The sequence below is a fragment of the Littorina saxatilis genome, linkage group LG16 (genome assembly GCF_037325665.1).
Source record: "Littorina saxatilis isolate snail1 linkage group LG16, US_GU_Lsax_2.0, whole genome shotgun sequence".
NCBI lineage: Eukaryota > Metazoa > Mollusca > Gastropoda > Littorinimorpha > Littorinidae > Littorina > Littorina saxatilis.
In genome coordinates this window covers 4,296,185-4,308,906 of record NC_090260.1, presented here as the reverse complement: position 1 = coordinate 4,308,906, position 12,722 = coordinate 4,296,185, and the positions used below count along the sequence as shown (strand labels likewise).

Here is a 12,722-nt window from a genome sequence, read left to right as displayed (position 1 = left end):
TTCTTCCCTTGAGTATACACTATCTTGTAAAGGTACCTCATCAGGCGCATTCTGAATCTATGTATGCGTGGTGTGAGTTCATCGAGGTTCTTTGTCTTTAGGAGTGCCAGCAGAGGTTTGTGGTCTGTTTGAATAGTCAGATCTGCTAGTCCTGTGATATACTCCGAGAACTTCTCACACGCCCAGGTTGCAGCAAGTGCTTCTTTTTCTACTTGCGCGTACCTCTGCTCTGTTGGCGTCATTGATCTGGAGGCGTAGAACACGGGTTTAAGAGTTTCGTCTGTTTGCTTCTGGAAGAGGACTGCTCCCAATCCATATGATGAAGCATCAGCAGAGACAACCGTCTTCCTGTCGGGACTGTAGTGAGCAAGAACTGGGGCGGACATCAGTTTCGTCTTGATGTTCTGAAACGCCGTCTCCTGCATGCTGTCCCAGGACCAATCGTTGTCCTTCTTCAGAAGATCTCTCAGTGGTTTGACGTCTTCTGATAAAGTGGAACCTGCGAACTTGGAAACATGGTTGACCATCCCCAACAGTCTCCTGAGATCAGAAATGTTTGCTGGCCTCGGAAAGTTCTTGATGGCTGCAACCTTGTCAGGATCAATCGCGATTCCGTCTCTGGACACCACATGTCCTAGGAACTTGATTGTTTCCTTGGAGAACTGGCACTTCTCTGCATTCAGCGTCACGCCAGCGTTCTCCAGCTTTTTCAGAACGTGATCCAGGTTGTCGTCATGCTCTTTCTGGTTACGACCGTAGATCAGGAGGTCGTCTATGTCACAGATGACGCCGCTTTGTCCCGAGAGGAGTTGAGTCATCGTCCTCTGGAACACTTCGGGACCCGAACTTATCCCGAAAGGTAGTCTTGTATAGCAGTATCTTCCGAACGGCGTGATGAACGTCGTCAGAAGTTGGCTGTCTTCGTCCAACGGAATCTGGTAGAATCCACTGTTACAGTCCAATTTCGAGAACACTTTTGCTCCTGACAATTGGGCTAACAGCTGATCCGTAGAGGGAAGCGGGAAGTTCTCCCTTCTCACCGATTCATTCAGTTTTGTCAGGTCGACACACAGCCTGACCTTGCCGTTGCTTTTTGGTACTGCAACGATGGGAGCGCACCAGTCTGTTGGCTGCGTCACGGGTCGGATTACTTCTTGTTTTTCCAGCTTCTCAAGTTCTGCCTTGACCTTACCCTTGAGGGGCAAAGCCAAACGTCTTGGTGTGGACACAGCAAAAGGAACTGAGTTTTCCTTCAGCCTTATTTTGTACGAGTTTTGGATTGTACCCAGTCCTTCGAAATGCTTTGGGTACTGCCTCTTGCTGCTTGTCTCGAGTGTTTCTGCTACGTAGCTGACTCTTTCTACGAGTTTCAGGGCAGTTATGGCAGGCCTACCCAGAAGTGGTTCCTCTAGCCCTTTCACCACGAACACATCTTGGATCGCAGTCTTCTGCTTGTAGGTGATCTTGCCTTTGAACTTGCCTACTACACTCATTTCGGCTCTCCCTGGACCAACAAGTTTCTTCCCTGCTTTTTCTAGCGGGCGCTTTGAACTTGGAACGAGGTTGTCCGGGATGACAGTCACGTCGGCTCCAGTGTCAATCTTGAACACTTGGTCTGCACCCTCGATCTTGACTGTGATCTGCCACTTATCTGACGTCACTTCACCAACCACAGAACCCAAATAAGCTTCAGCTCCTTCTTCCTCTTCCACTGTTTGGATGTTGGATGAACGGCAGACCGTCGCATAATGACCCACCTTGGAGCATTGGTGGCACTTGGCGTTCTTGGCTGGACATGCTTCTCTGTTGTGAGGTGGGGTTCTCCCACAACGAGAGCAATGGGACTGTCTGGGACTGGTAGGGTTTTGGGTATATTGGAAGGACTTGGACTTGTGGGGTCTTTGCTTTCCAGTCGGTCGACTGCCTGACTTGTTAGATGAGGTGAAACGATCAACTGAAGCGTCTTTTGACATCACCTGAAGCTGCTGTTGAGATGTCTCGTAAGCTCGGCAGACATCGACTGCTTTCTTGAAATTTAACGTGGAATCTTCTAAAAGTTTCTCACGAGCAACATCGCTCTTCACGCCCACCACAATGCGATCACGCAGCGTTCTGTCTTCCATTTCTCCAAAATTGCAGTTTTTCGCCAGCTTGCGCAGAGCTGCAACATATGCTTCAATGGACTCAGAGGAATCTTGGTTTCTGGTGTGGAACTTATAGGTTTCAAAAGCTTCATGAGTTGACCCAACGCAAAAGTCTTGAAACTTCTGGAGAACAACGTTAATATCTTTCTTGTTCTCCCCACCGTTGAACTGCATGCCATCATACACTTCCATGCCTTCTTCCCCTATACATGCTAGTAGTACAGCACACCTGTATTCTGCGTCTTCTTTGTTGAGTCGAGACGCAACTTCATAGTTTTCCCACTGTCTGTGGAACTTTTTCCAATTTTGGGTCAAACTGCCTTCCATACATAGCTTGGACGGAACAGAAACATTGGCTGTGAAATGCTTCTGGAGTACTGACTGCTGGTTCTCCGCCATGACAAAGATCACTATCTACTGTCACTACTGTTAACAGGGAAACCCCCCCACTCTCAGAAACAAAAGTCTGTACCACTGTACCACACACGTCTGTGTTATGATAACATTGACGCTCTCGCCAGTCTGTCTCACCCACAGGGCAGTGTTGTGATGACCTAGAAACGCTCGTCACTGATGCTGTCACTGATGTTGCTGTCCCTAGCCTCAGTATCACTGTCTATGCGCGCACATGGCTGCACTACAAAACTTTCAAAAGTTCGATAGACGTGATTAAAAGGTATTTACTCACAGAAATTCCGTGTAAATCTCTTGTGTGTAGTCACTTCTGACACCATGTTATGTAATGGCCTGTGTGTGTGTGTGTGTATATGCTTTGAATAAACACTCAACTGCCAGACAAATGAACAGGGACGCTGCACGCCATCAAGATGCGAGCTCAATCTATTTCCCAACTCGAACCGTTTGGAGATAACCATTATACAACATCTGTATCGAACCGTTTGGGGATAACCATTATACAACACCCTTCCCAGCCAGCATGATTCTGCGTGACGCATGCGTTATTTCTGCGTTTTTCATGCGGGGATGCGTACGGCCTCGTGACACCTTCGCTTCGCGCGCGTTACTTTTCGCCAACTTTTACGCAGATTGTCGCATTCGAAACGACTTCTCCACGCAGTGTTTAGCACGCATGGATTCAATGAAAAGGTGATTGCAATTTTTGTTTTTCCTAATTTTATACCGTGGGTTTATGCATTTACTTCATGAAATAATTTATTATATTTTATGTTATTAAAAAATATTTACTTTTAAATTTTGGTTATGAATAGTTATTCTACAATACTCTATGAGTAAAAATCAAAATCTGGCAATTTCATTGGTTTAGAAACATGAGAAAATGATGATTGCCCATGTTTTGTGAAGCATGGTGATTTTCACATGTTTTGTGGAGTGTATGAATATCATTTTCGTGTATGAACACAATGGTATCAATAATGGCTGTCTACCCTCGAACTTTATCATATTCATTATGCTGGTGACCCAAGGAGGTTTCGTCACTCCATAATCACAAGAGTTAGCAACTGTCAAAATGGAATCTGAAGGCAACTTCGAGTTGAGTCTCTCATCACTGAGTGACTCAGAATGGGAGAATGATGAAGACATCAAGCAATTTATAGCAGAAGAAGGAAGAAAACAAAACGAACATGCCACACTCCATGAAGCTGACAAAGGAGCCAGCGCACAAGTGCCAGTGGGCCACGCAGAGACAGAACACCAGAATGAGAATGACGCAGACGACAAATAGATACGTCATAATGGTCTCGATAAACAAACAGACATGCGCAAACACTTTTTTTTTTTACTTGCTTCACTGAAACAGAAACAAAACAAATACCTGTAGCCGAGACCGGAAGAGTATTGTAGTGAATGAAAAGGCAAATCGACGTCACGTCCTGTTCGTTTGGCGACATGAATATTTTTGGAACGTGATCATGACCAACAAAGTTTAGAAATGAAAAACAAATACTTCAGTTCCTATTCTTAACAATAGTGTCAGTTCTCGCTGTGTAACATATTCAGGATAGCCTCAATGTCAATGAATCAGCTGCGCAGTGTGGAAAAAAGGTACGTGAGGTAAATAGTCGACGAAAGCAATGACATTTTTATGGAAAGGAACGTTTTTCCCAGTGTGTCATTCAGCAAGATCGAGTTCCACTGTTGGTGAGTAAAGTAGAATGGAAATAGCCACCGCCATTTGACATGTTTCGGTTGTAAGTAAACATTTTTCTCATGTTTTGTGATTGGAATGAAAACCTCATCGCTTCGCGATTCGGTTTCCATTCAATCACAAAACATGAGAAAAATGTTTACTTACAACCTCAACATGTCAAATGGCGGTGGCTATTGCCTAATTCTTCTTCAAAAACTTCTTTTTTTTTTTTTTTAGAAAAAAAATTGCATAAAAACTTTCAATCCGTTATTTTTCAGTTTATCTTAAGACAGTTTCGGTTTAAAAAAAAATGCATTTAAAAGTTTAATAAAAATATTTTTATTTTATGTAATGGTTTTCCCATTTAATTTTTATTTAATCATTTTGTTATTACCAACATTTATTTGCTTAATTGTTATCCTGATTATTTTTATCTTAAAATAAATATGATTATTTTAATTTGTATTATCATTATAATTGTTTTAGCATGTAATATAATTATTGTAATGGGGATTTGGTATTGTTGTAGGAATCAGCTTTCCACAAAATAATGTCGTGGAAAAATCTAGGCAAAGCATAATAAATATATTATATGAACAGAAAAGATAACTGAAATCTACATGAACACCCATAACAAAACGATAAAAACATTTAAAAAATTCAGATTAAACAAAAAAATGTAAACTAAAGTAACTTTGAAACTAATTATCTACTCAAAATAAAGGCTGATGTTAGTGGTTACATAAAATTTGTTCTCAGCATATTTTCATTTTATTTTATTTTGCTTTGGAAGAAAATCTCTATGAAAGTTCAATTTCAGGGGAGACAGTTACCTTTACTGAAAAGAGCAATTTATTGAAGTTATTTCCCTTGTCTGTCAGACAATCTCCAACTTCCTGTTGGCAAGAAGTCTGTCAAATCCACATAGAATTGTATCGGCGTTTTTTTGCTTTTTCTTCATATTGACTTGTATTTTTGACTTGCTTATTGGATGCAAGGTAATCTTATCCTTCTCTCTGAAATGAAGATTGACTTCTTTCAAGAATAGGTAAGTTGATCAACTGAAGGAAAGATTTGGGAATTTGAATTTTTGATAGCTCGCGGCTTCGGCTTCCGAGTTTGATGGCAGAGAGAATTTCTCACACTTTCGATTTTTTTTTTCGCCTAGAAGAACACTGTTCTATTCATTCATGTTTGTTTTGTCTGAAAGATGGATGAATGAACTAACTTTTCCAAAAACATAAAGTTGATTGATGCAGTGGTTTGTTTTTAAGGAGTTGTGGAAGAGTGAAAATACCATCCGAATCCCGATTCGCGGGTCGCTCACGGCACCATAAAAACTGAATTTTCGTTTATCATTTTATGTCTCATTGTCTGTTTCTTGGTGAACTTTGGTTGGTTCCTAATCTGGTCGAGTCATTGCGGCAGCAGTTGTCAGGAGCTTTAGTAGTAATACTAATAGGCTCTTCATATATCTGGGGTTTTTTTTATTTGTATCTTTTTATTTTTCCACAGATGTTCAACTTTCAGTTTGCATACTGACATAGACTATAGTCATAGTGGAATATTCTGTGTCTGAGTCTCGGAAAAGAGAAAAATTACCCTTGTTCCCGAGGCATGCATAGACTAGAGAGGCAGGCAGAGGCTGTGTCAGCGTGTGCAGTGATAAAGTTGAAAAACAGATTTTTTTGAAATAAAAATAAAAAATACATCACAGAGAAAATAAATATACTAATTTAGTGAAATTGAGATGCTTATATTTAATAATTAATATTCCAGTTTTGATGTTTGCGTGTTACTGTTACTGTTAGGTTTGGGAATCAATGTGATCCTATTTAACTTCCAAGTATTTATTTTTTCAGAAAGCTTTGACTTGAGTATGACGGTGCTCACTGCTTGTTTGAACTGAAGGTGAAGAAAGCTGAGATGGACAGTGACCTTAACACCGCCACCGATGCCAGTAACGCAGACTGTCGTTCCGTCCCGGCAAGGTGAAGATGAACAGGTATGGCTCGATAGCAATGAGTGTCTCATTCAGAGTCATTGATAGTGACACTGACAGCGTCTTTTTGTTCTGTGACTTTGGCTTATTTTGTGTTTTATTCTTTTAGTTATAACCAGATGTGTCAAACAAATTCAGCTGATCTCTTTTACTGTTTTAGTGAAACAAATGTATTGTTTCCAGCAAAGGGAAAAAAAATCGGGTGGGGGCGGTTGGTCGATTTTATTTTTATATTTAAATTTTTATTTTATTTTAATAGTTTTATTGATGTTTAACACAGGCATCTCATTGATGAGAAAGTGTGAACTGTGTCCGCGGGATGCCAGAGAAGAGTAACTTTTCATCCAAAGTCTGCAAAATTGAATTTAAAATTTAACCTTTTTGATGAATATTTTTGAATGAATACAAAAAGTTCTAGTGTTTGGAGGAAAACTTAAGGTCAGTTCAACTTTAAACAAGGATTTTTAGTGTGTGTTTGTTCTTCTGTCTAAAAAAAAAAAAATAAAAATCTGCTTGAAGTAAATACACACAAAAATTTTCATCTCCAACTGCTGAGTCCCTACATCTTTTTACCCCATCAAATGCCACTCTGTATGCCCCTTTAAAAATTGATTGCAATATATATATTCCTCATCTTCTCCTGAATTCAAAAATATAGAGATGTCACGTTTACTTTGAACATTTGCTCAGATTGTTTTTTAGTGCTGATGGTTTCTTTTCAGGCCGACAGATTGTCTAAAATATGTATTGCTTCATGTAAATGACTTTTTGTTCTTCTTTTCTTCCATTCAGCGGACACAAGACTACGAGCAGAGCAGAGCGGCAAGATAAACATCAGTTCTTGCTGCTGGAGAAGGTTCTACAGGAGCAGATGGACCTGATGCGACTAATTTAGTAATTGGTCGCCAAAGAATCATGGTGGAGCCTGTGCTACTGTTCGATGTTCATCTTTTTACTGTTGAGTGTGGAAGATGTTGAAGGCACATGATGGATCTGTCGAAGGAGTGATCACTGGTAGGTGGCTTTGAATGCTATTGTTGAAGCAGACCAGTCATGCCTGTGCTATTTTCCCCAGATAACTGTAGCAAGATCTTGTGAGAGTGACATGTTATTGTTAGACGCTCTTTAGGCTTTAAATGTTACCTTGAGTGTGTGCTTTTTGGAGGATGCCAGATGTCATCACGGTTCACGGGTGTATCTTAACTGTTCATCAGTTCTCAGTCATGACCAGTTTCCCATTATCCTGGGAATTCATGCAAGGTTTATGCGTATTGGTCACATTTGTGAATTTAACCAACACATTTTGATGATAAAACTATGCTTATGGGTACGCACAATGATGGGCCTCTTTTTCTCATGTGGGGTGCGGAAAATGCATGCACCACTTTGTTTTCTGTGATCATTGCATCTGTGAGAAATAATGCAAATATTGCTCTGTGGCCAGAGCTGCCATCTGCTAGGTTTTCAGGGATGTAACAGAAATTGCTACGCTGTTTCCTCAAGTTCAAAATTGCAAGTGCTACACTCAAGCAAATAATCACAAACATGCAACAGTGCCTTCTTGTGAGTTCTGATTCTCACTTTGTGTAGGCATCGGATTATGGGTCAGAAAAAAATTGTCCACACTGAATAGTATCACGGTTGACGCTCTCTTCTAACTATGTTTGTGCTTTCCAAATGAAGATTTGTGAGATAGTATTGAATGATTGATGCAGGTCACCTGAGGTGTGTGATTACATTTTATGACAATGCTACACTCAATCACCATTTGCTCTTCTGAAAACTTTTTTTTTAAAGCAAGTGCGATTATTGATTTTTGGTTCCAGGTGACAGTATGATGCTTCCAGATTGAATTGTTTGTATGTGAAGAAGAGCTGTCTGAATATTTGATTTTTGGAATTCAGTTGGCTTGTTTTGTTTGTTTCAGATCCATGACCATGAGCTCGGTGTGGTTGGTGGACATGAACTAAAGACGACTACTGATGCTGTGATGACGAAGGTGTTCCATAGGCTACACGGTTGCTGACAGGGGGCTCTGGGGGAGGGCAGGGAAAGAGACCATGGTGTACGCTGCGTCTAAAAGCCATCGACAGTGAGTTGTTTTTCATAATTTGTAAAATCATCCTGGTCCTTTTAGGAAGAAGATAAAATCCATGTCTACAAAACAACAAGTTATTTCTGTCTCAAATTTTGTTCTTTGGAATCAATTTTAAATTTGCCATGTTTCACATGTGAATGATAGTTGTCAAAGCTTTTACGCTTAACATTAAATTGCTAGAAGCCAAGTTCCTGAGCTCATTTGTCAGTGTCATGGATTTTCGACTACATACGAAATAAGGATGTTAGCAAACGGTATGATGTCGTCACATATGCGTCTGCACGTCACAGTACATGTATTATGAATTTCCGAAGGCCCTCAAAGAAAAAGTCATAGTAAAGGTAACTTTAACCACTTGGCTGCCTTATGACGGGTATACCAGTCATGCGCTTGTGCAGCCGCAGCGCCTTAGGACGGGTAAACCCGTCTTCTCCGTTCCGGGATTTTCCAGAAATGCTACGTCACTGCTGACACACAAATAGCAGCCAATGGCTTGGTAGGATACCTCATTCTCATGAATAAACATAAATGGTGACGCGGTTTTGCGTTTGAAGGCTATTTTCGGCCTTGTCGACAGGGTATGGGAGAGAAATCTCGACTCGTCAAAATGGCTAACGGTAACTGTCGACCGGGCCCTAGTAGGGAAAAACAAAGCCGGACTGACGCTACAGGCGGTGCAAATGATTATGGATACTGACAGGGGAAGGGGGAGATCTTCTTTCGGACAATTCGTTGGAAACAGGTAGATGACAGTGATTATAATCCTTTCTTGGAGCGAGCAAAACAGCCACCTGTGTTTGATCCACAGGCACCGGAAGATGCGCCGGGCTGATTTTTCAAAAGTTCATATTTAAACATCATTATAAGCCAAACTAATTATCATTTCCATGATTAGACACTAAAAACAGATTCTTGGTTCAATTTCCTTTAAAAACAACATAGGTTTTACTTACCTACCTACTGCCAGTTTGAAGCTAGATTTTTTTGTGAATTATTACACCCCAAACTCCAATATTCCCTGGCAGTCAGGAATGCACATACCCAAGTTTTGATTGGCAGCGAAAGGGTTAAAACAAATATTAGGGTAGGTATTTTTTTTTACTTCTCTTCTACAAGGATTACAATGTGTTGTAATTTCCTAACTCAAGTATAGTTGGTGTGTTGTAAAAGCGTATGGTGTGTATGCAAGTTTGTGTGTCTGTATGATTTTTAGCAAGTTTACAGGCGTCAGGAAATAAACTTGAGACTTTTCTCAAATCAGTGATAGTTGTTTGATGATCTAAGTTCATGTTATTTTTTGTTTTGTCATGCAGAGGCTGTTCCGTGAAGCTGTACGGGTGCCACAGGTCAAGACCTTGAAGACGGCCGTTCAAGACTGGTTTTTGGAAGCCTGTGATAAAAGAAAGAGACAACAGGCCATGGAAGAGCCTTCATGATTTGGTTTGCAGTAATTGAACTTTGTAATCTCTGTAGGCTTATTTACAATGCTAGTTGCAAACATTTGATAAATGTAAGATTTGACTCGCCTGAGAAATTGCTAGTGAGTAATTGTATTTCACAGTTCAGGTCTGTGTGGCTGATGGGTAATGTACAGAAGAGTCTGGGGTTTTGTTGGACATTATTTAAGCTAAGCTTTAAACTTCACACTCTTCTACAGATGATGTTCAGTCATGATGTACCCTTTTAGGTTGTGTCAGAACGACAGAAGACTAAACTGGAAGTGCTCAACTACCATTACTATCAGTGGAGACGCATGGATGCATTTGAACTTTTCTTGTGGGTATCCCATACTAAAAATATAGAATACATGATTCTGGAAAAGCTGTTCAAGGGCACTTACACACTATATTCGATTTTTAATACACGACTCAAACCTTCAGGCTAAATTAAAATGAATAGAATACAAGTATAAAGAGTTCAGAAAAGAAGAAAACAAAAAGTGAACAAATAGAAAGAAAAGGTTTTAACAATTCCTTGTCATTTATGGGAGTCGAACGCAAACAACCTAGGCAGCTTGAAGGAGACAATGCATGATGCGGGTTTTTGTTGTTCTTTATTATTTTTTGGAGTTGAGTTGAGAATTTAGAAGCGAGACTAGAAATATACTTTTTTTATTTTTGCTCTTAAAACCGTTATGATTGGATTTCTATAGATGTAAGTCTTGGTGCACCTGATAAAAATTTAGCCCTTGAATGCAGGCAGTGTAAGGTAAATGAGGCAAAGTTCTCTCCGAAACAGCAAAAAAAATGCATTTCAATTATATTGATCCTCGCCACCTTATTTTGTTTGCTGAGCAGCTGGCCGCTGGAGACTTGTCTATCATTTTGTGAGTAAGCTGCGTGTTTTACATCCATTTTGAGATGGCAAACCTATGTTTTACGCAGTCTGATAAGGTTTTTTTAATTTATGAGTTTTATGTCATGTTTGTTTTTTAAATTTATGAGTTTATGTCATGTTGGTGTGCTTATACATATCAGTGGAGAAGGGGCATTGAATAAGTGTTTCTTTTTGATATCATTGTTCTGAATTTTGACTATTAGCTGGCATTTTACCTTTTGTTTCATTATTGTAGTTGTTACTTTTGTGTAGTGAAACTTGATAACTCACTGCTGCCCATGTCTAGGTTGTGTCAATTGTTTTTTCTTCACTGAACGTACCACTGATTATCAATGATGACATCAGGGTTTTGTTCTGTTTTTTCTCTGGCATTTGAATTTGCTTCAAATCATTGTGAACTTTTTTTTTTCCATGCAAAGTTACTGGTATATGTGAATATGTTAACACACTTCAAATCAAAACCTGAAATGTCTCCTTTTTAAAAGTAATTTTTTTAATTTCTTTTATTTAAATGGTACACATTCATATGATTGTCTCCCTTTTTTTTCCCTTTTTTTTTCCTTTTTTTTTTCTCTCTCCTTCTCATTTGTTTTTTTCTTTCTTATTCTTCGGTTTGTTCTTCCTTTTATCTTCTTATCCTCTTTCTCTTGCTTGTTCCTTGTCCCAGTATGCTTTCACGCCGCCCCATCTAATTATTTTGTGCTCCATCCACATCTGAATTTCGTTCAGCTGCCTTGTCCGAAATGTGTGTGGGGCACATATGTATGTTTAATGTCAATGTTCATGTTTCAAGTTCCTTGCTTTGTGAATTGCATACCAATGTTTTATGCAGTCGTGATAGATTCTAAATGTATGTGTTATCCTAGTTTGGTGTACATTGACTGGATTTCGATCCCTGGAGAATGGGCATTAACTAAGTGTTTGTTTGTGATATCATTAGTAATCTGAAGTTCAACTATTAGCTGGCTTGTAGAACTTTTTTTCTCTTTTTGTTGCTGTTCTGTATTCAAACATGTTGATACAACTCACTGCTGCCTATGCCTAGGCTGTGCCAATTATTTATTTATTTGTTTACATCAATGTGATATAGTGACGAGTGTACATCAAAATTCTCTCTTATAAGTTATACTGGATTCTTCACTGCATGTACTACGGCGTATCGATGATGACTATCAGGGTTTTGTTCTATTTATTCTTTGTTCTGCCAATTTGAATTCTGCTTTGAATAGTATTTTGATCATTTTTGTTTCCGTGCTGCTGGTATGTCAAAATGCAGTGAAATTAAAACCTGGAAGTCACAATGGCAATAAGCGAGATTCAAATCTCTCCTTTGTTTTAATCAATTTATTTGACTGCATTTTTGTTTTAGAACTTGTACATAATTATGATCATCTCTGTTATCGAACCTGCACGCTTGACCTTTGTCTTTCTGGATCAATACAATGTTGTGCACTGCCCATTATTTGTTTGTGAGTGCGTAAAGCGGTTGTGTGGTCTGCGTAAAATTGTGTAGGTCAATCGTGACATCTGCGTGGAGAGTGCGTCAAATGCGTGAGAATGCGTAAAGCAATTGTGACATCTGCGTGGAGAGTGCGTCAAATGCGTGAGAATGCGTACAGCAATTGTGACATCTGCGTGAAGAGAGCGTAAAAAGCGCGTAATGCCTGAGAATGCGTCAATAATTCGTGACATCTGCGTGGAGAGTGCGTAAGATGATCAGGACATCTGCGTCAAGAGCGCGTTAAATGCGTAAAGCAATCGTGTCGTCTGCGTGGAGAGCGCGTTAATAGCGTGAGAATGCGTAAAGCAATCGTGACGTCTGCGTGGAGAGTGCGAATTTGTCTTGGTGTCAAATAAGCGTGCGCTGGAGGTGCGTATGGTCTGCGTAATCTGAGGGAAAACGAGTGTGTCACGCATGTATTTCGCTTTGCAAAATCGCGCGCGTTACGCATGCGTCCAGTGCAGTTGTTACGCAGAGTTTGGCGACTGCGACACGCATTCGCTGCGCAAAATTTTGCTGGCTGGGTTGTT

At 39.9% G+C, this 12,722-nt stretch overlaps 2 protein-coding genes and 1 long non-coding RNA gene across 4 annotated transcripts in view; 1 reads left to right on the top strand and 2 right to left on the bottom strand.

The window, feature by feature from the left end:
- LOC138950256 (uncharacterized) overlaps positions 1 to 12,722 on the bottom strand; it is a 228,632-nt gene that overhangs the window by 97,981 nt on the left and 117,929 nt on the right. The gene's annotated exons all lie outside the window — the stretch shown is intronic.
- The window catches only part of LOC138950249 (uncharacterized), a 179,880-nt gene that overhangs the window by 67,608 nt on the left and 99,550 nt on the right, over positions 1 to 12,722 (bottom strand). The gene's annotated exons all lie outside the window — the stretch shown is intronic.
- On the top strand, positions 4,967 to 12,722 carry LOC138950269 (uncharacterized). Its single transcript, XR_011450580.1, has 5 exons — positions 4,967 to 5,302; positions 6,117 to 6,259; positions 7,049 to 7,270; positions 8,184 to 8,348; positions 9,668 to 12,722. It is a non-coding gene; the product is annotated as an uncharacterized lncRNA (long non-coding RNA).